Source organism: Marmota flaviventris, chromosome 8 (assembly GCF_047511675.1).
Source record: "Marmota flaviventris isolate mMarFla1 chromosome 8, mMarFla1.hap1, whole genome shotgun sequence".
Lineage (NCBI taxonomy): Eukaryota > Metazoa > Chordata > Mammalia > Rodentia > Sciuridae > Marmota > Marmota flaviventris.
Window position 1 is genome coordinate 98,694,712 of NC_092505.1, and position 22,465 is coordinate 98,717,176.

At 34.8% G+C, this 22,465-nt stretch overlaps 2 protein-coding genes across 4 annotated transcripts in view; one reads left to right on the top strand and one right to left on the bottom strand.

Moving 5' to 3' along the window:
- Serpini1 (serpin family I member 1) overlaps positions 1-15,136 on the bottom strand; it is a 78,439-nt gene extending 63,303 nt beyond the window's left edge. The window contains exon 1 of one of the 2 annotated variants that reach the window (XM_027942113.3): positions 14,629-15,136. The gene's annotated coding sequence lies outside the window, so the exon portion shown is untranslated. Of the gene's footprint in view, positions 1-14,617 lie in introns of both variants that reach the window. The other variant, XM_027942112.3, reaches the window with a different exon arrangement.
- Positions 15,137-15,480: 344 nt separating this feature from the next.
- The window catches only part of Pdcd10 (programmed cell death 10), a 42,075-nt gene continuing 35,090 nt past the window's right edge, over positions 15,481-22,465 (top strand). The window contains exon 1 of one of the 2 annotated variants that reach the window (XM_027942114.3): positions 15,481-15,641. The gene's annotated coding sequence lies outside the window, so the exon portion shown is untranslated. Of the gene's footprint in view, positions 15,642-15,985; positions 16,185-22,465 lie in introns of those variants that run through there. The other variant, XM_027942115.3, reaches the window with a different exon arrangement.

Genomic DNA, 22,465 nt, shown 5'->3' on the forward strand with positions numbered 1-22,465 from the left:
TTTACACATCTCTAATTCTTCATCTGGCTTAAGAAAAATGTTTAATTTCCTACTTCTTTCTACAGGGAAAAATATATATACATATATTTAAAGGAAATTAATAGAGATAACTAACTGCTTCATCATTTAATCTAAACTTGTGAAAACTAGGCTTTGAAAAACTCTTCTAATACAGTTTGAGTTACTTTGTATAATTATTTGGCCAATTTCATTTTACCAAATAGCCATATTCCAAGAGTTATGTAAATAATTCAATAGTATATATTAAATTTACCAAGAGGCTTACAATCTAAATTTCTGATGAACTCTTGAAGTCTCTTAGCAGATAAAATGAAATGTGTGAATTGGGCAAGAGTAGGAGTACCAATCTATGGCCATTCTATGTAAAAGTCTATATTTTTTAAAAATATAATTTTTTTAAATATAAACTTTGCCAAACACAATTCAGTTGTGACAAGGTGAGGTAGAAGGATTTTGAGCTACTAAGTTTTCAGTTTAAGACATCTAACTTAAAATAAACTCACAGTGCATTTTTTTTTTCATTTGTATCATCATCATTCTCTCGTTTTATCTGAAATTAGAAATTTATTTTTCCCCCATACAAGGGATTGAAACCAGTTGAAATGAGGTGCACTCTACAGTGACTAAGCTTTATCCCTAACTCTTTTCATTTTTTTTTTTTAAGAGATAGGGTCTCCTTAAATTTCCTAGGCTGGCTTAGAATTTGCAATCTTTTTGCCTCAGCCTACTGAGTCATTGGGATTACAGGCACCTACCAGTATGCCTAACCTAAAATTAGAATTTTTATTTATTGATTTTGTTATTTTTAAGGGGTCATATTTATCATTGTAACTATCCTAATTTTAAGAATGCAAGAGAATTCATCGTAACAGAATGAAAGCTGTGATATATGAACACCTTATAGTAACTGTAACCATTTTTTAGAAATATATAAAGAATTTTGGTTAGCTTTGAAGTATAATTATATCACAGAACCATGTTTTGCTAGAAATAAATGTAAACTTAGAACTATGGAGTAATACATGGGGTGACCAATATAAATTTCAATTTCTCATTTTTATCATCGGTGTATTGGGGATTTACAAGAGTACTTACCTCATAGAGTTGTTAGACAAATATATGCATGTAAAGGTAACCAGCACAGTGTGTAGGTCATAGTAAAAATCCAGTCTTGAAATAAAACAGTGAGTTATTCAGATTTTCCCTCTCCACAGCACCCACTACCTTCTTAAAACCTTTTATCTCATCACATACTAATAATTATCTTCACAAACAAGTGTCAGGAATACATGATTGCAAACCCCTATTGCTCAGGGCTGTTTTTTCTCTTTCATTAATCTTTGGTGCAGGCATCTTGTTCTTATTTTCCCATGCCAAACTGCATAGCTGAAATAACACTTCCCATTCAACTGCCTGAATTCAACTTGGAAAAGAGAAACGTTATGTAATGTGTACTGAATCATTTCATATTCACAAGAAAACAAACATTTCAACATTAACTGGTTTTTAGATATTTGGATAAAATACACATGTAGTTACACATAGGAAAAGTAAAGCTTTAGTTTCCTAATTTCTCTGAATAAGTCATCCTCACTGGGTTTTTACCAATAGCTATGAATTTAATTGTTAAGCACCAAGATTTCTTTATATTTGAATGATTGGCAGGAAACTTTAAGAAAATGTGTGACCCATTATTTTCCCCATAAAACTGAAAATATAACAATTCGTTCTCTGTCAGGTCTGAAGTTCACTGTTCTGAACTTACTAGCCCTGTTCCTCAATCATCCAGCTAATACATTGTGAACACCACCTATTGTCCCATGGTACATGTTTCTCTGGACTTCTCTACCAGAACATGCCCCCTTTAGTAACTGTGCTTTCTTAGTTTCATAGATTTCTTCTTCCCTCTTTTCATCTGTGTTTTCTATCACTGAATTATTGTTAATTTGTCTGAATGTACCAATTAAATAGCATTAAACTGAAAAATTAAAGTTTATTAAAAATAACCATGTTCTGTATAAAAATTTAAGGGGTTAACTGATGAATAAAATGAATTTTTCAGGCAGAAAGTTGTCTGGATTTAGAAGCCTACTTCCTGAGTTCTAGGGAGTGTTACTGGGAATTCCAGATCCATTTGATTAATGAGATCTTCCTGTTATAAGTCATTCTAAAGGAGAGGAAAAGGAAAACATTATTTAAAATATCAACTGGTACACTATTATATTTAAAATGAAACTAGGTTAACAGTGTTCATCAACCTTTATAGTCACATGACTCTTATTAAAGATAGCAATTACTATACCATGTCACATATGATTAATGGTTCTCAGTGATGGATAATTCATGCTAGTGAGCTATCTGCATCCTGTGTTTTTATGATAGTAAAATGCATAGATGTCTTAATATGTTTTGTGGCAGAGAAGACATAAGAGTTAAACCAACATATAAAATCTTTTAGTTAGGGTAACACAAAAGGAAGGTGCTAAATAACCATACTAGAGCAACAAATACACAAACAAAAACAAATAAAACATTAAGACTGGAAAGACAGAAAATAAGATTGTACTTTAATGTAAATTGACTTCCTTAATCTAAAAGCAAAGGGAGAATTTTAAAATAATGGTCAATCAATGTCTTAGAATAAATTTTTGTATTATCTGAAGCAAACTAAATGACCAAATACAGATGAATGAATACAATCCTTTTAAGACAAAAGCATTTCAATGCTCAATGCCTGATATTTTTAGTTGATTTACAATTAATATTTTTATAGGTCTCAAAACATTTTTTTGTATTTTGGTAAAATCATACAACACAAAATTAGCCATTTTAACCTTTAAGTGTATACAATTGGTAGTTTTTAAATTACTAAAATTATTTTTTTCTTTCTTATTGATCAGACTCATAACTTTCTCATTCCTTCAGCACTCCTTCCTTTACTTAATCCTGGGGTAACAAATTCAAAAGCTTACAGAGGCAGGGAGGCCAGGGAGGCAAAGGACCAAACTAGCTAAATATAACACAAAAGAGAATGATGGTGACTGTGTGGAATCAGCATTCAAATAAAAGTTCCCTTCCACACACACACAATTGCTTTTATCTGTGGACTGACTTTGGACCTGCAGCAATTTCCCTTGAACCTGCTTCATTATTGCTGTTACCTCAGGGCCACTGTCATCTCCTGTACTTCCTCTTAAGTCCATTTTTATTCTTTATTATTCTTAACATTTCATGTTTCTTTACTTTTTTCCCCTGAATCTATACCGGGACACAAAGAATCATGTTCATACTTCTCTTTCAGATTGTTTTTATTTTACATGAGCCATACAAATAGGCTCAGGTCTATTAAATCTTCACTATAGATTATACCTTTACCATTATATCAGATTAAAGATTTTTGTCTTGAAGTTTGTCTTGTCTTATACAAATATAGCCACCATAATTTATTTTTGGAAATTATTCCTTTGTGATCCTTTTTTCTTTACACAGGTATTGTTCAGATCAATTTTTTTTATCTCTTTTCAACAGTATGTCAGTTTTTATTTTTCAACAAGGAAATAAAACCGTTGATAACTGCAATCTTTTTGTTTAACATGTTGTCATTTTAAAGTTTTCATTTTTATTTTTTGCTTTGATGACATTTCTTTTGTTCTTAAATATTTTCTGTGAATATGAAGAATAAACCATCTACTGACTCCATCATTTGCAAAATAAGGAATTTAACATTTTCTTATACATCCTCCTGGTTTTCAAATGATCCGGGATATTTGATCCAGGATAATATTATTAATTTTTCATGACATAAGGCATCTTATAAGAATTATTTTTAACATCTGAATCATCTTAATACAAAATAGCAGCAATTATTTAAATCTGGTTCTATCACTTTATCATCCCATCTTAAATTCTTGATTTGGCCAGCAAAGTATGTATTCATTATTGTTTTTGTTGGTAATGGTGTTTGCCCTTTTATGACTGAGAAGATTTTTCTTTTGTCCTTGCACATGCTGAATATAGTTAAGCTGGATAGAGAACTTTGAATCATAAACTTACTCCACTGTAATTCTGTACACATTGTTCCATTACCTTCTATCAGTAAATGCTATACAAGGAAAGTCTTAGGACAGGTCATATTTCTATTCCCTTTGTTTTTAATCCACTTGGAGTTTAGGGGTCTCTTCCTTCTTCATTTTAAAATTCTACAAAAAAAAATTATGTGTGGCTAGATCTTTCATTCTCTTTTCATTAATTTTGCCTAGTGTTTTATGAGGCCAAATGATGTCAAATGAAGGGTTTCTTCTGTATTATTTTTGTTGTCTAGTCAAGGTTCTTTATAACTAAATCTTCTATAACTTGTCCTTTTGTTATCTTTTTTATTATGTTCATTTAAAAAGTAACAGCTTTATTGTAATATAATTCACCCACCATAAAATTGCATACTTTAGAAGTATGCAATCCAGTCGTTTTTAAAAAAATGTTCATAAAGCTGTGCAATCATCCCCAATTTTAGACTATTTCATCATACAGGAAAGAAACCCCATAAATGGTAGCAGTCATTTCCCACTCTCATCCATTCTTTAGCCCTAAACTACTTTGTCTAAGGATTTGCCTATTCTGGACATTTCCTATAAAGTATGACTGCTGTATTGAATATTTTTGCTTAGCATGTTGTCAATGGTAATTCTTGTGGTATTAATCAATATCTCATTCCTTTTAATGGTCAAATAATATTTCATTGTATGGATATATAACATTTTGATTTTCCATTTATCACCTGATGGACACTGGGTTGCTTCTTCCTTTTGGTTATTATGAGTAATGCTGCTATGAACATTCATGTACAAGTTTTTAAATAGATTTTTTTTCTTTTTCAATTTCTCTTGTGTGTGTGTATATATGTAAATGTGTGTGTAGAGGAATTGCTGGCTCATATGCAAACTCTGTGGTTAACATTTTGAGGAATGGGCAAAATTTTCCAAGATGGCTGCATCACTTTATAATCCCACCAAGAATTTATGAGGATTTCAATGTTTCCAAATTCTTGCCAATATTTGCTAACATTTTTACTTTAGTCATCTTAGTGGATGTGAAGAAGTTTCTCAGTGTAGTGTTGTTTTGTGACTAATGATGCAGTGAATCTTTTTATGTACTTATTGGGCTATTTTTACATCTTGTTTGGAGAAAAAATTCTGTTCAATTTCTTTGCCTATTTTTAATTGGGTTATTTGTTTCCTTGAGTTGTGAGAGTTATGTATATATTTTGGATAAAGTCTCTTCTCAAATATTTGATTTGCAAATACTTTTCTCTTTTCTGCCTTTTCTTGATTTTGTCCTTTGAAACAGGAAAGTTTTAAATTTCATAAAATCCATTTATTTATTTTTGGCTATTTGTAAGAAACACAATTTAATTTTTACTTTTTAAAGCCTTTATTTTATTTTTTTAATTTTTTGTGGTGCTAGGGGTTTGAACACAGGGCCTTGCACATGCTAAGCGTGAACTCTACCACTGCACTAAATCCCCAGCTCCAAGAAACATAATTTAGTCAATTTTGTCCCCTAGTACCTCCCCTTTCCTTCACCCTGGTACCCTTCCTCTATTCTAATGGTCTCCCTTGTATTTCAATGAGATCCCATTCCATCTTTTTTTTTAATATATTCTACATATAAAAAAAAAAAACTTATAACCCTTGACTTTCTGAACTTGACTTATTTTGCTTAACATAATGCTCTCAAGAACCATGCATTTTCCTGCAACTGATATAATTTCATTCTTCTTTATGGCTGAATAAAACTCTATCATGTATATATAACACATTTTCTTTATTAATTCATCTGTTAAGAGACACCCTAGGTTGACTCCATAACTTGGCTATTATGAACTGTGCTGCTATAAACTTGGGAATGCATGTATCTCTAAATAGTATGCTGACTTTATTCTTTAGAATAAGTACTAAGGAATGGTGTAGCTGGATCATCACTTGTCTTTTGAGGGACCTCTATACTGCTTTCCAAAGTCGTTGTACTAGTTTACAATTTATATTTTGTCACCTGTGCTTTGGTATGATAACTTAGAAACCATTGCCTAATCCAAGGTAATTTCTTAGGACTCTCAATTCTGTTCCCCTAGTACAGTTACCTACATTTCTACATAACTTTTAAGATTTGTCAATTTCTGAAAAAAGGGTAACTGATATTTTGATACACCGAATCTATAGATTAATTTGAAGAATACTGCCATCTTCACAATAGTAAGTATTCCAATCTCTAAACAGGAGATGTCTTCAAATTTTTAGGTCTTATTTTGTTCAGTGAAGTTTTGTACATCATTTGATGATTTGAGTATACAAGTTAAATTTGTTCTTAAGTATTTTGTTCTTTTAGTGATATTTAAATGGTTATTACAAAATTTTTATTTTTGAATGTTCCCTGCTAGTGTATAAAAATGCTAATATAAATATATAAGATTTCTTTATATCCATGTTGTATTCTGCAACTTTATTATACTTGTTTATTAGCTCTAATAGTTTTTTTTTTTTTGGTGTGTGTGTGTGTGTGTGTGTGTGTGTGTGTGTGTGTGAAGCCATTCTCACACGTAACTGAGATAACTCCCTGTCTGGGTGTAAGGCGCTCAAACCAGCTGCCTCAGAGCTTTCCCCACCCTTTCCAGGTTCAGGGCTTGTCTGTGTGGGGGTGTGGCTGGCCATTGACCAGGAAACTACTCACTGACCCTGACTTTGGAATGCTATCTCCCTCCACCTTCATTGGATGGAATTTTCCCTTGAATTTTTTGTTCCCCAATAAAAGCCCACTCTCTGGCGTGCTTCTTCCTCTCTCCTGCTGGTCTCTTGTGTAAACCTCCCTATCGCCAGGTGGCTCCAGGAGAAGCCTTCTCTGAGCTGGGCAAGAAAAAGGTAAATTGAGTTTTATGTGTCTTTATTTTGATCTCACTAATTAACTTCTTTGTTTCGAACCTCTAGTATGAAGCTAGCAAGCTGGTCGTGCGGCATGTGTGTATTCCTTAGGATTTTCTATATATGAGATCATTTCATCTGTGAATATAGATTTATTCTATATATACAATTTATAGAATGTAGATTTATTAATAATTTCCAATCTGGATAATTTCTTTTTCTTGTCTAATTGCCTTGGCCAGAACCTCTGGTAAAACATTAAGTGGAACTGTGAGCACAGATGTCCTTCAGTTACTCTTGATCCGCAAGGGAAATATTTAGCCTTTCCCTTTAAATATGATATTAGCAGAGCTTTTGGTAGATGTCCTTTCATAGTTGGAGGAAGTTCCTTTTTATTCCTAGTTTGCTAAATAAACGTTTTCATCAAAAAAAGCATGTTGAATGTTGTCAGGTATTTTTTAATCTATTGACATGATCATGTGTCTTTTTTTTTTATCTTTATTTTTTTTATTTTTATGTGGTGCTGAGGATTGAACCCAGGGCCTCACGCATATGAGGCAAGCACTCTATTACTGAGCTACAGCCCCAGCCCGAAAATATGTCTTTTATTATATTGATATGGTACAGTGCACTGATTAAACTTCATGTTAAATCAACATGACTTTCCTGGAATAAATCCTCCTCAGTCATGGTATATTATTGCTAAATTTAGTGTACCAGTATTTTGTTGAACATTCTTTGGGTTTGTATTCAAATTTTCTATTTCTCAAATTTGTTTCAAGTAGTTTGCATTCTATCAATTTGTCCATTTCATCTAGGTGATTTGTTACCATATATTCATAGTATTCCCTAGTAATCATTTTTATTTCTGTAATATTAGTAGTAATATGATTCAATTTTTAAGTGTGAATTTCCTCTAAGTTCTAAGAAGTAACTTACCTTTATTGTTTTAATTGACTGGCATGATTTCCTATAATACTCAATATATTGTTCAGTGTTAATTAACTATATTTTAAAGTATAGGTTTACTTTTCCATACACTTAGGTTGCTTGGCTCTTATATGAATCTCTTTATTCCCATAGAATATTTTATGCAACACTTGAAAATTTCTTAGAATTGTATGATACATGATCTAGTTTCCTGTACATTTATTTCAGGGGAATGAAGACAGGGGAAGTTTAATTTAGAACTTCAAATTTCCATTTGACCAGAAGTTATAGGTCACTTAAAATAATAAATCATAATAAAATGAAATCAAACATCTAATAAAATAGCATTTAATGAGCATTAATTACTGCCAGGTACTGGGTATTGTATGCTGTGTGTAATCTAATTATATCAACATATACAGCCTTTGAGTTAAGTTATGTATCACAAAACCAAGATTTAGAAAGCTTAAGAAACATATCCAATATTATATAGCTAATAGTGACAGAACAAAAATCCAAACCCAGTTTTGTCTGACTGTGGAACTGATACTCTGAACCAGTGACAGATCAATTTTTTACAAATAGACAGAAAATATTTTAGGGTTGTGGGTCATCCATTCTCTATCCCATTAGCTGAACTGTGTTGCTGTTTGACTCAACTCTGCTGTTGTCATAAGAAAGCAAACAATATATAAATGAATGGACATAGTCATGTTTCAATGAAACTTTATTTACAAAAAAGAAGATTGTGTGCTCACAAACCATAGCTTGCCATTGCCTGCAATTAACCAACATAACCATGCCAGTCTTCCTCACAGATGTTCTTCATTACCACAAAGTTCAATTTCTTCTGCTTCTGGGCTTCTAACAAAGTAACTATTATAATATCATAGTTATAAGTCACATGTCTCATTCTTACATAAATTTCTTTATAATATCTTTTTTAACTATATTGACAAAAGATTTGCCAAGCAGTAAGTGACTTTACATATTTTGTTATGTCTCCCTACAGCACCCAACCCCATGCTGCAGATTGACTGTAGAAGAACTTCCCAGTAAAGTCACTCAATTAAGAAAATATGGTAGAAAACTAGAAATCGGGCAAGAAAGATGTTGTTATGGAAATGCAAAGAAAACTGTAATATAGCCAAAGTTCTTTGGTCAACATCTTTCATAATGAGAGTTTTTTGTTTGGGTTTTAATGAAGGAAGAAAATCAGTATTACTTGTTGCTATTTTCTCCACTTCGACATTCTCTTCCAGCTTCCTTCTCTCAAGGAATCATAATTCATTAAAACTGTATTTCCAAGATGTGACAATGTATGGATTGAGCCATAATTTAGGTAGTAATCACTATATACATGTTGATAATATTTTCCACATTTTAGAAATAGATAACAAAACCATTTACTAGGTGACAAATTTTTAGAGTGAGCTTACCACTAGAGAACAAGGGCTAATTTTGCTCTGTCAGATAGCTAAGCAAATCATCTTAATTGCTTCAATAATTTTAAATTGCTTTGTCAAGTACACAAGCAAATACTCCAATGCCTTAACTCAAGAGAATGGCAAAAATTACATTTCATAACATACTATCTATAGCATTCTATCAAGAGGTGAAAAAAAAACAATAAAATTAACTAGCTCTTCAAATTACACAGAGTTAAAAAAAAAAAACCTCAAATAGAATAACAAAATTTAGATTATCAAGAAAATTACAAAAGAAATAACAAGTGGGTAAAACATCAGAAGTTTTCCAGTGAGCTCTTTGAGTTCCATTTAAAAAATAAGTAAATTAATTAACAAACAAACCCAAGATGTTAGGGGAGCTGATAGTTACTCATTGAATTGTCAGACTGTGCTTTAGAAATCATATTGTGATATTTGAGCTCCTGTTACTGGTAACTCTGGAACTAAATGTTACCTGGGGAAAATAATACACTTAGGAAAATAAGGTTATTAAATGAAAGTGAGTTTCAACCTCCTGCCTTGCCACACTAAATTAAGAGCTCTGAGATGCTCAGAAGCTCCTTTCCCAGGCTAAACCAGAAGGGGGCCCCAAAGCAGAGGCTGCAGCCTTAGGAGCCAGGCAAGCTTCAGTAGTTAAACAGTACAGAACACAGCACTGGACACAGTTAATTCCAAGCCTCAAAACATATTCTTTCCCTGACAGGGCTCAAAGATAACAAGTACGATGTAATTCAGGTTTAATAAGCCTTAATAAAACCCCAAAAGCAAGCATGTCACTAAAATTAGAACACTGAAGACGAGTTAAATAGTAGTTAAGATAAAGCCTCATGTTACATTTATCTATTTTTCTGGAAGTCCTCTATTTCTATATGTTAGGGAAAAAAAGTCATAGAAAGAGTGTCTGTGAGGGGGAAGTGTTACTTAGAAGAACATTTTTAAAATAGCAGAATTCTACAAGCAAGGAGAGAAAATGAACCACACATGATACAAAAGGTAGTCAATGAATAAATTCACATTTAAAACACACATGCAAGGTTATAGTTAATGACAATATTTGCTCTACTCACTCAGAAATCCAACAACAGAGAACAATATTTATATATTCAATATGCAACTGTTGTGGGCAGAGGGCTGAATCTGGTAATAAAACAATTTGTCTAAGAAAAATTCATTTTTTTATGGTTATACTTGTTTGTAAAATGATTCTTCATTATAGCTTGCCAAATAGCTGAACAAATAGTTACCATCTACCAAGTTCAGATTTTGTATAAGGCTCTCAACATATAAAGTCAGGGAAACTTTTGTAAGTAATATATATATATATACACACACCAGGAAGATAATTATGAACTCAGCTAAGACACAAAGCATAGTGCTAACCATTAAGAATAATGCCAAAGGAACAGGAAGACAAAGAAGAGTAATCATTAGATCTAAGATAAGTCACATCTATCAGTATGTTAGTAAAAATATTAAAAAGCAAAGCAAAAGGCAGTTAAATTCCTGCTATAATTAATTTTATTACTAACAACTATTTAGAACTAACTAGAATTGTCCAGGTGTTAATAAAAGAAAATTCATACTGAATTTTTAATTTTAACACTAATCAGATTAATTTGTTTCTGGAATGTGAAATCAAAACCAATAAATGCCCAACTCTATGCATGTTTAAACAAAATTATCGTGACTTCTTTTCTTCTTCTTTTTTTTAATCGGTGGGGGGGCAGTGGTTAGAAAAACAGAAAAACAAGAATTCAGTTTTTATAATAAAATAATTTTTTAAAGATAAACATCAACAAAGGTATGTCTCCAGGGATGTAAGGTTAAACAGAGGTGAGCCATGGGCTTCCCTAGCTATAAAGTGAAGAACTTAGGGGTCTCTGATAGCAAGGCCCTTTCTCCCCACCCACATTCCTTACCTCTGGGATGAATTTAGAAACCCTGACACTCAAAGTTGTAGATAAATCTTTGCAGCCCATACAGTCTAAATCAAACTGGGCTTAAATAACATTTCTGCAAAGCTAATTAGAACAATGACATTCTCAGAAGAGTTAATATACAATAATCATTCTTTGAGGTACACTGAATCTTGTGTATCAAAGTATTTAATGTGCATATTAAAAAGTATTGGCCAATAATGCTAATTCATTAAGCATTATTCTTACAAAGCAAATTCTTAATGCTGAGCATGATATAAGGCTAAGGATCAAAGGGAGACAGAAAAGAAGTACATGGTCTTCAGGCACTAATAATCAAGTCACCTAAAACACAAATACCAAACTTTAAGAACTAAATTCTAGAAACCTTAGAGGTAAGACTGAAAAAACAAAGCAAAACTCTTATTTGAATATAACAATAGAAATCTGCTCAGCAGGATTTAACCTTAGGAATTTGCATAAATAAGTAAATAAACAGATTCTTATTCATCTTTATTGGCTAGTTCAAGTAACTTTTATTAAAGGATAAAACAACATTTAAGTTTTTGCTTCTTTTTAAAATTTTGTCCAAAGGATAGTTGTCAATGTACATAATCTTTTATACTTTAATAATACATGTGTCCTCAAATTCTAATAAACTACTGTCTTGACTTCAGTGTATTTAACTGGAGAAAAGTAACATCTGCACTATGGATACAGAAATTAATGATAGAGAGGGAAAGATCATATTATCACTTATAAGTATTTAACAAAAAAATAGCAAACTCTTTTTCCTCTCTGGTTAAGGAGACTTTTTTAAGGTAGTTTTCTTCATATCTATCCCCGTCTTTCAGCTGTACCAAAATCATTCGGTCTTGAACCTTTAAGAATTGCTCTTTTGTGTCACATGCTTCAGTGAATCATTCTGTTAAAAATCCATGCTATCGATTATTTTTTACTCAATAGGCTTTAAAGTAGAATTTTAAATTTATAGAAAAGTCCAAAATATAGTGTAATTTGAAATTACCAAGTCTTTTGATTAGAGAACAATCATCTCCAGAGCAATTTCCATTCAAGAGAAATATTCTGCACTGTGTTGCTTCTTTCTCATCATATATTCACTGACAGCCTTACATCTGTAGTAAAACTTAAGAGCCCAATAAATAATACGCTTTTCAAACAGGGAGTATTATGCATAAAATTAATGTGCTTTCTCAACACCAATCAAGAAAAGTCTTCAGATTATCTGAGACTGAATGTGAACACCAATTTAAATGAGTGAAAAGAGTCCAGGTAACAAACAGCCAACGATTTTCTCCCACAAAAAACAGGGTCTTCTCACTCCTTAATGATACAGAAACCCAGTCTCTTTCATTGACACACTTAAAAGGATCTAAATCTTAAAAACAAGAAAACTTGGCACTTTCATACCACAAACTCATTCATTCCTAATGAGATTCTAGTCTTATGATACCTTAGAGCAGAAGACCTACAAACAAAGCTCAGATTCAAAGTATATCTGAATTTCAATTGTTTTGTTACAAATCATCTTCTACCCATTTGCTTGTTTATTGATTCTCAACAATACTTACTGCCAGTACTATAATTAACTGTTATTATTACATGGGGAGGGATATAACCTAGTGACAGCAAGTATTCCATTTCTAAAGCCCGAGAATCTAAGACTCTAATTCAGGACAATACACTTCATCATAAATAAGAGCATACACAACTTCCCAAGCTTCACCAAAGCCCTAGTGGTTTTTCTTCCCAAATCATTTTCACAAGGTCACATCAGCTATTTGGATTAATATATTCTCTAGTGATGTAGCAAAGATACAATGTGATCCTTGCTGTGGCTGCTAAGTTTAGTGGCTACTGTTGCTTTTTCTTTCTTTTAACCTCTTTGCAGCTTTTAATACTTACCTGATCTGCTTGAAGACAATCTAAAAGTAGCAGTTTTTCTAAGATTTGTCTATCTGTGTATTCCTCTGGTGTTTAAGTACATGCGAGAGGAGGAATGTACACTGATATATTACTTAAACTCGGTGGAACTCAACTTTAAGCTATGAGAATACCTTTGAGCCATTTCTTTTCAAAAAGGAATTATGTGTATATACAAAAGTAAAATCCAAAATCCTAATCAGGAATGCATTAATACAGAAGATAATGACTATCTTATTGAATCTAGTAAAAAAAAAAAAAAAAAAAACAAAATTAAAGTATTCAGACTCTGAAATATTCAACTGTCACAATGAAGGCATTTCAAAACAAAATATGCAGCAATATGCTATGATTAAAAGCCCTATAATCTAGGGAACTCTGTAATAAACAAAATTAAAATAAACTAGACAAATGGATTCTTATCAAGTTTGTAATAAGAAAACGCTGTAATCCTGACATAGTGAAACAAAGGCTGGTGAGACTTTCGTGTTGACCTAACATTTCCATTGATAGGTACCATAATTACATCCAAAGGAATACACACATGGTTTAATACGGAGAGTATTATTTTATGACGCTATCTTTATTTAAAATTGGAGCCCATTATAACACATACTAAGAGTAATTATTTAACATATACTGTCTAAACAGAGGAAAGATCCTCACACAGCTTTCCTTATACTCATGTTTTTAAAAATGTACAAATGTTACCGGACAGAAATGAGAGAATAAGGAGCAGCAATGAAGTACACCATATGTTCCCACTGTAGGCTGAGTCCAGGTCTTTGTTTCAATATCCCAGAGCCACTAGAAAGAAAGCTAAGTATCTATCCATTAAAATATATTTTCACGTTTTTGCTGGCAAAAGTTATACTTCTGATAGGTTCAGTCAGAATCCGTCCTATCCTATTCCTGCTTACATTTGCTTCTTTAATCCTGATCTCTTGCAATTCTAGGAACCTGCAATACAACCACCCTGGATAACAGGTCGGAAGCAGAATAATCTTAAAAATCAATGTGAAGAATAGACACCGAAGAAGAATGCAAAGTTATTTTGAAATAGTTCTTAAGTAATTTCATATCAAAGACACAATTCTTGCTTTTTAACAGCTACGCACCTATCCAGATATCATCCACCTTGTCCTCAATTAGCAGGATTTCCCTCAATCTTGAGATCTCCCAGTTTTAACGGTGCAACTCAAACCAAAAACCACTAGCCACGCCCTTTATACTCAGGGTCAAGATACCTTTTGCACACCCCACCCCCGGCCGCCCAAAGTCCAAAAATGTACATCGTTCACCCGAAGGGGACTGTACCGGTTTTCTAACCCAACGCATACTCTTTTAGCTGTGCCTTGATACAATTCCTATTAGGTGCTTTCTCCCGGGCAGTGTGCAGACGCCGGGAAGAAGCACCCACGCTTACCTCCCACACACCTTCAACCCCTGGCGGGATGCGGGAGCTGATGCTCGGAAGACTGCACTCCACTCGGCTCTTGTTCCTGCTCTGGTCTCTCCCGGGAAACTACAGTCCAGGCTGTGCTTCAGCTTCTACTGGGACTCAAGCTCCGCCTCCCCCTCTTCCAGTTGGCGAATTTGGCAGCTGTTGCTCCTCCCCCTGCTGTTCCTGCTGCTGCCGAGGCTGGAGGCGGCGGGAAGCGGCAGCCGGTGGCCGGTGTAGCTTCCCGCTCCCTGCACTTGTGCAGTAGCTCTGCCTCTTCCCTTTCTCAGCGGGCTCCCTCTCCCCACACTCAGTGCCCTCACACCTGGAGTTGGCCGCCCCTCCTAGGTGCCCCTGCAGGGAGTCCAGGTTCAGCCTATCCCTCCCCAGTCCGTGGGTCTGGTTGCTTGGTATGCCTGGGGCTTTGCTGCTCTTAGGAAGCTCCTCTTTCGGTTGGGGCGCGTCCCCACACCACACCCTCCCTCCACACCAGCGAGTTCCTTGAGGCTTCCTCTCCGCCTGCGTTGCTCACTCAACCCAGCTACCCCACTTTCCCCGCGTCGGGCCCCCCACCCTCTTCCTTCCTCTGCTCCGCTAGCCCAGCCCCTCCATGGGTGAGGCGCCTGCGGGGCTGACAGTGCGCCCTGATTGGCGCAGGTGAGAGCTGGCCCCGCCCTTCCCCTCCTTTCTGTGCACCCCCTCTCTTCATCTCACCTCCTCCCGCAAAGGCAGGGAACTCTCTTACTATTGGCTAGGAGTGTCCCCACCCATCGCCTTGGGCTCCGCCGCTTGGTTTGCCGGGAAGTGTAGTCTTGGGAGTGCAGGAATTGCTAGTAACGCCGGCGAACGGGACTACGAGTCCCCATAGAGCGCTGCGCGACTCCGGCTGGGCAGGATTCCGGACAACGCCTGGTTCCTCTCGGGTCCTTCCGGCGTCGCCGGAGTGAATTGATCCGGGAGTTGAAGAGGGCTCCAAAGGTGGGAAGTGAAGTCAGTGCCTCAGTTGCCGGTAAGGTGTGACTGTTCTGTCCTAATCACCGTAGCTCCGCACCGAGTAAAAATGGTCAGGTCACTCGGGGACCGTGGCTGAAACACTCAGGCTTGGCTCTGGAAGGCGGAGCGGACGGGGCTCTGAGCGGGGCCCTATGGGCGTAAGTGAGGTTACCCTACGCGAGTGGCGTAAAGCGGGTTTGTAAATGCCGCCTGCCGGGCTGGGGCCTGAACGCCTCCAGGAAGTCTCCTCTAGGTGGGGGCGGAGGGGAAGGGCGAGGTTGGTCTCTCTGGCCCAGGGAGCGAGGAGAGGGCGGATGTGCCCGGGGTGGGGTCCCCTAAAGGTGTGGCTTGGGGGAAGAGAGGTGAGGCTGCTGTTTCCCCCCTTGCTTTATAAGCAGGCTAGGGAAGACTGGAGGAAGGAAAGGGTGCTTGGGAGTCTGCTCTTGGGGTGATCAGGGTTATGCCCTTTGAGGGGAGAAGAGCGCTGAAGAAGGAAGAATCAAATGTTGACAAATCTACGGATTCAGTTCCAGTTTTAAGATGTGGCCCCTTTCAGGAGGTAATCTGCCCCTAAGCAGAAAAGCTTGACCCTCTTAGGTGTAATACCTAAGATATATTTAGTCCTGAACTGTATTCACCACGCTTTCACTTTGGGATGCTGATGAGGAAACTGAGGGAATAAATGACGTGTCCAAGGTCACACACACAGAGACAGATCTTCTGAATCTAGTCAGAGTGCAGGTTCTGAACCAGAACTGCTGTCTGAGAAAAAAGTGTGTTCTTTGGAAGGAGTGGGGGAAGTTGCAAAGTAATAGTATTTTATGTATTTCCAAGAAGCCATTTGTAAGGTGAAGAGTTTTTTTTTTTTTTTTTTTTTTTTTAAGTGAGGTGAAACTCCTTCCTCATTAAAGGATTCTAACCTTTTAGAAAAATAAAAAGAAAGGATCAATGAATTGAGACTTTTTTTCTTAGAGAGCCTACTTCCACAGACCATTTTTAAGGGTGGGTAATGTTTAGCAGTTAAAATAATACTCCTTTTTCTTCCTACCTTACTCATTTTGTAAAACCGAGAGCAGTTGGGTTGGAATTCCTTAACAGAAGTTATTTTACACATTTTGTTTTCAAACAATGCAACATCAAGAATTTATAGTGCCATTATTAGAAAAGATATGTTGCATTACATTGAGGTAAATTTTTTTGTTTCAGAATTCTATTTTTCCCTCATTTTCTTGACTTCAGAATGTGTGAGAGAGACAACAATGATGTTTATATTTTTTTATTGCAGAAAGCAGTGCACTTTTTCTAGACTTAGTCTCTAGAATTTTTATCGCTCTTGAATGTGTTATTGGATAGCTTTTAAATAGAATTGTAGGCATGTATTCATTGACCTCAAGACTTATTCGTGATAAGTTTATATACACAAAGGCATAAAATTATAGTTACCAGAAAATCAATCATGGTGTATTGTTTTATAAGTTGTATTTTGAATGTACTCTTCAGTTATTAAGATCATCAACAATTTGTCTTAAAAATGAAAAACAAAACATTTTCTAGGATCAGGTATTCTGCTGTGAATATGGTTTGATTTTAATATGACTTAAAATACAAGGAGAGGTATGATACTACAGAATGAAATAAAATCAGGAAAAATGTAGCGTCGTAAGTAAAGTAGTACATAGTAAGGAAGAGCCAGCTAAACAAATGGAAAATAATGTGGGGATAACTAGTTTTGTGCTAGATGAAAAAAGGGTGTGGTAGTTTAGGTTGACTGTAAACTGGACATGAGTAAGTGGTGGTAAAGCAAGAATGTCATTGTATTTTCTAGATGGCAATGTGGACATTGCCTTTTGTTGGGAAAGGCATAAGATGAGTTTGGCATGTAGTTATGTAATGATGGAACAAGTTTTTGAACCAAGGAAAATTTGGAAATAAGAAAACTTGATATAAAATAACTTGTTCTGAGTACATTAATGTTAATCTTTAATTCAGTGCTACCACTGAGTTCTCTTTATCTCTGAGGTTCATTATAGTTTTGATATTTCGCTTGTTTTGGGATGGCAGAGTAATGTTTCTATTGTATATATCATCCTCAGTCTCATGCTAGAGTTCACAGAAAGATGTGTAACTTGTGTTTTTATTGTGGTTTACAGCCCACCAGTGTCCACATTTGTGGATACCTTTCAGGAGACTTTTGTGTCTTTTTTTTGGGACATCATCTTCTATAGGATTTAGGTTGTCTTTCATATACACCTCTCTCTCAGGGATGTAAAGTCTATAAGAACCGGGGCTATATGTTATTTATTATTGTAATCTCAGTAGGTAGAATAATTGGATACCGATTTACAGAGAATAGAAGAGGCTCAAGTTGGTCAATGTCTTGTCCAAGGTCATGTGTCCAGTGATTGGTGAGACAAAGTCATAACCTAATATAGAACTTTAATATTGTGGAATAAAAACTCAGTTCCCTTAGATTATTTATTTTATTTGAGAAAAATACAACGTGGCTTAAATATTTAATGCTATGAATCCTTTTAATTTCATTAATACTGGCAATTTATCCTCTGTCCTTTATGTAGCACTCCATTCTTATCCCCAACCATTCTCATTTACCTTCCTGACTTGGGGACTTTTTAATATGTTTCATCTCCCTGCCTGGTCTGTATTCCCTTACCTTACAAAATCTGGCCAACTTTCAGTCAATTTTCAAGTCTCAGTTTAAACCTTGTACCTCAGGGGAGCTATTCCTGACCTCCTTTGATTGTCTTCATCCCAAAACTGTGATCTTCACCATCTCTGCACCTTTTTGCCATCCACATTAGAAACTTATTTACTTCTGTACCTATTTGACAAATATTTACCTTATTCACTAAACTATAAGTTACCTGAGCAAAGCCTTCTCATTTATGGGCCTTGCTCTACTACTTACAGTACCTGGCACAAAGTAATTGTTGAATAAATATTTGCTGAATGAATGAATGAATGAATATATTCATGCAAAGTGTCTCCAGAACTCTGCTAGGGACAGAAATACAGAAAAGACTAAAACAGATATGCTTCCCACTTAAGGAGAATTGAAAGATAAGAATTTTCAAATGAACTACAACATAGGAAATTTAGGTTAGATGGAAAGGATTTATTGCCTGAAATTTGGAATATAAATTGTAGAAAGGTGTTTGTTTTTTCTTGGAGATCTCAAAACTCCAGATAGGTAGTTTTCTATGTGGAAATGACAAAAGAGTCATTTTCATTTACAGAAAAATTTCTGTTTAATGACAGTATTTTGGAGACTTTATTCCTGTTCTGGTTTTTATTGTTGTTATTTGTTTTGCAGATAACATTGTTTATAAATTATAGGTGTAGAACAGACTTTTCAGTGGACTTTCTTCTTCCCTAATGTTATCTCATTTTTGTCCTCAAAACAATTATTTAGGTACTATTGACACTTTATAGCTAAGGACACCAAAGATATAAGTAAATTTACTAACTAAACACAGAAAAATTAAATTGCTGGAATTTCCAGCAGAAGATGCCAGAGCCATGGTTTAAATTGATCTGTCTCTGCTTTTTCCATTTTCTTTGTTTTTAACAGTGCTATTTTCCTGTGAATTTCACCTTTAATATCACTTGCTTCAGACAGGGTGACTTTGGAAAATTGAGTAATTCTTGTCTCAGATAATCTTATATTTTGAGCTTCTTGAGAATTTTCATAATACTTCAGTGGGTCTCAAAGTAATACTTGCTTTAAACCTAGAGACTTACAAGAGTAAAACGATTATCATTTTAAAACATGGAAATAAAATTTCATGGATAAATTGTGTTATGTTTTGGTCTTAGAAACAAATTTTGTAATCTTTTGCAGCACCACACTAATGGAATAAAAAATATACCCAAGAGCTCTGAGTTGCTGTAGTCTGATATTGCTTTCATGAATTTACCAATACAGTCTCCCACAAGATATTGTCAAAAAGTGACTGCTAATACTTGGCTTTAAAATTTGATAGTGCTGCTAGTTTTCCTTATTAAATGTAGGCTTTGCTAAGTCCTAAACTTACTTTTTGAAGTCAGACCTAATGTTATTTGAATACGGATAACAATTTCATATTTACGTAGCATAACCAGAATGTGGAAGATAAAACTGAGGTACTGCTTCTTATATGTTTTTGTATTATTAAAGTTATTATGATAAGTCATGTAATTAAGAATTTTAATCCAGAAATTGATTTTTTTTTCTGTAAAGTATAAAAGTGATATAGAAGTTAGTGTGATTTTGTAATTTTTGAAATGTAATAAGTTGCCAGTCTCAGAGACTTATGGGATGGATATACACACATGTACACATAATGTAAAAAATTAAAGCACTTTTATTGTAGTAATTAGAAGTAGTTTATTTGCTGAAAGTTAAACAGTGTGGTTTGATGGTTCACTTTGTATGAAGATGGATTTTTTTTTCATTTAAGCTGCAAAATTTAAATGTATCTTAGATATATCATTAATATCACAATTCTGTTTCTCAAGGTCACACTTAAATTTTGGTTATGGGGACCTGTTTTTGTTTTGTTTTTTAATTGCTCAAAAGTGATTTGAATGAATTTAATCAGTCGTCTACAGTTGCCTAGAATCAGGTGTTTCCTATGGGGTAAATGATTAAAACAGAAAGAAAAGGGGAAAAAAAGGAGATATCGTCCTTAGCAAGTTTATGAATTATTGGGTAACAGCAACTGAAGATACTAAGTTATTATCATTTACTCTGTTAGGCCAGTCCCTTGAAAAGAAATTTGCCAAAGGTAAGTCTAAATTGCATAGTAATGATCCTTTGGGTCATTCACACATATATCTTTATTGAGTTTACATTACATGTGAAATTGCCTTAAATCTACTTTGGAATGAGCTGGAATCTAATATAATAGCTAACATTCATTGAGCCTTAACTAATTGCCAGGCCTAATAGTAAGCATTTTAAATGATCTCTATGTAATCCTTACAACAGTGCTAGAAGTAAAGGTACTATTATCCTCAATTTAGAAGTGAGGAAACTAAAGTTAAGGGAGGTTGAAGAGTTTGCCCATGGTCACAGGACCTGTAATTGCTTGGAACTAGAATTTGAATTCCCTAGCTGGCTGATTCAGTAGACCAGGTTTGTAATCATTCCAGTAAATATGTTCATGATTAAAGTCCATTGGAAAACCAGTTAACATTGGAGTTACAGTTGCAGAGAAGTTATCTTAGTTTCTAAGGTCAGTGTGGCAGGCAAGAATTACTTAATATTCATACTTACTTTTAAAAAATGTATTAGGAACTTAACATAGAAACTAACAATTTCAATACATTCAGTTTTTCTGCAGCATTGGAATAGATTACTGAAATATCTGATTTTTTTATATATAGAAACTATTGGAAAATAAATATGTATGTTATATTATAAAAATCATGTGGCAAGTTACTCACTGTGAGAGGCCTTGTGATTGTGACCCATAAGTCTGACATAGGGAGTAGCAGACCATGTCTCTTACCTCTCTCATTCTGGGGCTTACGCACATGGAATGAATTTTTTATCACCTACACATTTCAGTAGCTAATTTTCTTTTTTTTGTTTTTTCTTAAAAAAAAAAAGTTAAGAGGGTCCATTGAACTTTTGGGGGGGTAGGTATATAATGATGCAGGTGTGCTCCCTAGAGTGTTATATCAGCCACCCTGTCTTTCCTCAGGATGACCAGGAATCCTGCTAAGATTGGAGTCAAGGAATGACAAAACCATAAGATGTTACACCTCTGCTGTCTTTTCATATTTACAGGAGATTATACGCAAGGTTATACCAAGGTATATGACCAAAAGCCTTTTGAGAACATTAAATGAGTCAGCCCTGGCCTCCAGGCAGCAACTGCTCCCTATACTAATTCAGATTGTTGCAAAGCTTTCTGAATTTAATTCTAAAGGATTTTGGATAATGTTAAACTCTTGTTTTCATAATTATTTATACTTTATGGATGCCTTTACCCATATTAAATTTGGTATTTTGGTAATACTTATCAAACCTTGAGCGATTTCCAAGGTTCTTGCTTAACTTTGGTGTTCTTTTTTAGAAAATGAATTATACTTTTGCAAAGTGAAAATTCCAGGAGGAACTGTCAGTGCAGTATTAGAAATTACCATTCTGTTGCCTTCAAGTTCTTGTGACTAATAGCATTTGTATTTTAGATGAGTTTGGGAACAGAAGTTGATGTTCCGTAGAACCTTGGCCTCCTTAGTACCTAGTGTTAATCAGTTGAGCCAGGGATAATTAGTTATTTGGGGGTAAAGATTTTATTAACATGTGGTGCAAAGAAATATTATAAGATACAAAAAATGCAGATTGTATCTTTTAGAAGACCTTAAGCAATTAGGAGTCATTAGTGAAAGAGGCATCTAAGTTTTTTTTGTTTTTTTGTAGTAGGAATTGAACCTAAGGGTACTCAATCACTGAACCACATCCCCAACCTGTTTTTGTATATTATTTAGAGACAGGGTCTCACTGAGTTGCTTAGGGCCTCATCAAGTTGGGGAGGCTGGCTTTGAACTCCTGATCCTTCTGCCTCAGCCTTTGGAGCCACTGGGATCACAGGTTTGCACTACCTTGCCCATTGCATCTAAGATTATAAGTGATAACAGAGCAAGTAAGCAAGACCCAGGGTGACACAGAATCCTTAAATGGACATGCACTTTTAAGTATACAGTAAGAACATAAGAATACTCCTGAGAGGGTAAGTGATTTGAATTTTTAAATGCTTTTAAAGGAAATCCTTAACATTATAATGGAGAGATTCAGAGATCACAAACACTAATGAAAAGGAAAATAGAAAGCTA